General features: G+C 41.6%; 1 protein-coding gene across 2 annotated transcripts in view; it reads left to right on the top strand.

Annotated features, from left to right (window-relative positions):
• Window positions 1-4,348, top strand: part of RAD51B (RAD51 paralog B) — a 394,406-nt gene that overhangs the window by 262,450 nt on the left and 127,608 nt on the right. The window lies entirely within an intron of this gene.

Genomic DNA, 4,348 nt, shown 5'->3' on the forward strand with positions numbered 1-4,348 from the left:
CATCAGGAACATTAGTGCAGTTCTATTTTCCTTTATTTTCCTGAAGTAAAAAAGGAACTGAGGAAATTTTCTATGTTGGACTGAAAATTTTGGTTCATGATCTTAAGTTTTATAAAGTAAGATTCTGGAAAGAGATCTGTGTTCCAGCTTGTTATTAAATAATTCTGAACTCAGATCCAGGTTCAGGTATACATCTCTCTGTACTCTCCCCAGTTTTCAGCCAGGAGTGATTGAAACAAGACATATACTTGAATATATGTGAGTTTTATAAATTCCTAGTCTGTCTGTGCTGCCTACTTCTGAATTATTCTGTAAGATCCCATGTGTTCTCCACATCCTCAAGTGGTTGTTAGGAATCTTACGGAGAGAAGCTGATGCTCACCAGAAGATATAGATGAGAAGCCTTAAAATTACAGATTCTGTATTTGAAAACCATCAACTTTTTCTTGGTTTATTCACCACAAAGATCCTTAGTTGCATGTCAGCCATCAAAGGACATTGTTAGCGTGCATTGTTCCAACTCTGTCAGTTCTATCAGCATAAAACATGGGTTGGCAGGGCTTTGATGCTGTCAGAAAGCCCATAGGACTTGAAAAGACTTAACAGGTCATGAAGTGCTCCCAAGGCACTGCTTCATATCCCTTTCATAAATATTTTAATCTGAATCCTAAAAGCAAAGATTAACTTTTTAGCTTTTCCTCTTTGAGTTGAAGGCTCTTCCAGAGTCTCATTTTATTGGTAGTTATGATCTTTTAAATTTCCAGCCAAAATGTCTTTATGGCTGCAAATCCGTTCTTCTGCCAGTGTTGTCAGTTTGAGAAGTTCTTCTCTTTCTTCCTGCTTCATTCTCTCATTTCCCCTTTTCCCATTCACTTAGACACACAGACACTGTCAGCCTTCATTTTTGCCAGATTCACTGAGCTAATGTTTCTCTAGTGCTGTCTCAGATGAGCACTCCAGTCTCCTCAGCAGCATACAGCCCCTCTCTTGCAGTCTGGGTTCATAAGTGACCTGTAGGGTACACAGCCTCCCAGATTAAACCTTGCTGGTGTCTTGTGCAGAAACACACAGGTGTCCCTGATTTTACCAGGTGTATGTGGTGGTGCCCCATACAACTGGGTCTGTCACTGTCTCGACTGCATCACCTTATGGGTCAATCTAAGTGAGGTACTAATATCTAGGTACACCCAGGAAGTGTCTTCTTTCCAATAACTGTTTCCACTTTTGTCTTACAGCTTCTGTCTTATCCTTGTTTTCTTCATTACCAGTTCCCATTTAGCAGTGTTAAAAGCTTTACAGAGATCTGAAGAGATGAGTTCAAATTTATATCAGACTAATAAAAAAAGTCAAAGAAGGATGTCATCTATGTCTGGCATGACAGACATGTTTTCTTTTGTCCCATTTTCCAAGACTTTAGTTCATGGAATCATAGAATATCCTGAGTTGGAAGGAACTTGTAAGGATCATGGAGTCCAGCTCCTGGCCCTGCATAGGACAGCCCAAAGATCACACCATGTGCCTGAGAGTGTTGCCCAAATGCTTCTTGAACTCTGTCAGGCTGGTGCTGTGACCACTTCCCTGGGGAGCCTCTTCCAATGCCCAGCCACCCTCCGGGTGAAGAATTTTGTTGTGATATCTGACCTTAAGCTCTTCTGACACAACTTCAGCCATTCCATCCTGTCACTGGTCACCAGAGCCAAGAGATTGGTGCCTGCCCCTCCTCTTCCCCTCATGAGGAAGTTGTAGACTGCAATGAGGTCCCCCCTCAGTCTCCTCTTCTCCAGGCTGAACAGACCGAGTGACCTCAGCTGCTCCTCATAGGTATTCCCCTAAGACACATATTGCCCAGTCCCAAGGTTTCTCTGCAGGACCTCCCTGTCTCAGGGGGAGTCGACAGCTCCTCACAATTTAGTATCATCAGCAAATTTACTTATTATGCCTTTGAGTCCTGTGTCCAAGTTGTGTTATTCCTCACTTCAAAATTTCTTCTGAAGCCCTGCATGGTACTATCAGGCTGCAGGCATCAACTCGCTAGTTTACTTTTTTTTTCTCTTCTTTTATGGGGACTACGTTTGCTGGTTCTCAGTTGTGTTGCATCATCTTCAAGTTGATAGGAAAGTGACAAATACTAGCTATCAGGCCTGAATTCACATGCTGTTTCTTAGAATGGTTTCCCAATAGAGATTATCTACTTCTGCTTAAAGTGCTAAATTCCTGGAATTTTCATTCCACTCAGTTGTTATTTCTATATCAATGTGATATGGATAAATTCCCATTACCTGCCTTTTTTTCTTTTTCAGTACTGCCCTACTTGAGAAAATTTTTTTTCACTGATATCTAGGAATATATATAATTACTATCCTGATGTAATTTCATTATAAACGCAACTTTTATTTACTTTTTGCTATTGTGAGTAATCTTTCCAGAGTCAACTTTACCTAATTTTTGGTAATCCTTGATTTATATTTGGAAGGCCAGGAAATGGAAGTATAATTTTCTTTTCTGATATGTATTTCCTTCCATGCTTTATAAGTTCTTTGTATATATATAAGAACCTACTCTATGTTGACTGTTCTGGCTAGAGGATAGTTTCCAATGAACTTTTACAGTTTTTTGATTTTGCTTGAAAAACAAATCTAAATACCTGTTTTCTTCTTTTTTTTAATGCTATGTTAAATGCTGTAGTTTGATGTTATAAAAATGAATTCTCTGTACTCTTTCTGCTTGTGAAATGTGCAGTTGTACTTAAAAGGTCCTTTTTCTCAGTGGGCAAACATTCAAAATAAAGCAAGACCTTTGAATATTCTGAGCTGTTTCCATTTCACTGGAAAGGAAGCTAATTCGGAGCCTCAGATGCAGCTGTGCAGCAGCCACCTTTCAGAGGGGCCCTGTGATGTGCTGCTGAAAGGAAGTGATTTATCATAGTTTTTCATTGCTATACATAGCTATGCACATACAGTAACTGAATAAAAATGCAGTAACAAAATGTACATAGAGTTATTTGAATGTCTATCCATGTGCATGTATAACCGTGCCTAGTGCACATGCGTACTTAGATTAGGACTTATGTGCATAGTAGTGCATGGAATGCCAAAAATTTGACCTTAGATGTCAGAATTGTAACTGTTTCACTTCAGGCCTTTCCAATTAAACAGCCAACTGTTGTGGGAGACTCTACCTGAGCGTTTGCAGTGTTTTTTCACCCCATCCTCTCCTTTGTATTTTCAGAGCTGAAGGGAGTGTGTGAAGCGCCTGGAGGCAACTCCTCTTCACTGTACTTTCTTCCTGGCAGTCTTCCTCCTGCTGTCTATGTGGTAACCACTGACAGGACCTGAGGAAATGGCCTGAAGTTGTGTCAGGGGAGCTTTAGGTTAGCTGTTGGAATAATGCTCTTCATGCAGAGGGTGATTGGGCACTGGAACAGGCTCCCCAGGGCTGTGGTCACAGCATTAGGCCTGTTCAAGAGGTGTTTAGGAAAATGCCTTCAGTATATGGTGTGGCTCATGGTCCTGTGCAGAGCTGGGAGTTGGATTCAATGAACCTTGTGCATCCCTTCCAGCTCAGTTTATTCTGTGATAATGACAGGCAAGGGAATTCAGGTTTTGTTAGAGTGCATCAGGCATGTGGGATGTGACTTGCTGCCCTCTTCTCCAGAAGATAATCCCAGAAAGAATGGTAATTAACATGGAAGAGGGGAAAGTGCTACTACAGCAGGTTTCCTGCTTGGATTATTCACAAAGTATTCACAGTATCATATCCTGATTTGATGTTGTAAAAATGTCGCTTTCATGGAGGTGGCGGCATGAGGGTTATTTTCGGCAAGCTGTGGAGGAACAGTCCTTGGCAATGAGCAAAAATCAAACAGGCAAGCAATAGAGCTGGGCACATTTGTGTGAGTTTGCCACCTGCAGGTCCCACATTCCCTACTCTGCCCATTTCTGTCTCTGCAGTTCTGCTGCAGGCTTGTCTTCCACAGAGGACAATTCTACCATACTGGAGCCAGGGATCTTGGTTTATTTCTGGGGTCACCCTAACACTAAGCTAAATTGCACTATACACCCACCCCGAGGGAATTTGGGTTCCTATTTTGATATTTTAAGCACAAGATCCTTGAATAAAGCTTGACATGATCATTACCCATTTTGCAGAAGAGGACATCCAGCTACTTGCAATGGCATGTTACCATCCCCAGTGTGATGACACATGAGTGGACATGGGGCTTCCAGGGGCAGGGTAAAGACAGTGGGTGGAGTTCTTGGAGAAGCCAAGGGGGCATATCTGTGGAATGGCTAATGGCAATTAAAAATTCCCTATATATGGCAGTAGCAGCTTTGTTCAAAATAGTCTT

This window comes from Geospiza fortis, unplaced genomic scaffold, assembly GCF_000277835.1.
Source record: "Geospiza fortis unplaced genomic scaffold, GeoFor_1.0 scaffold54, whole genome shotgun sequence".
NCBI lineage: Eukaryota > Metazoa > Chordata > Aves > Passeriformes > Thraupidae > Geospiza > Geospiza fortis.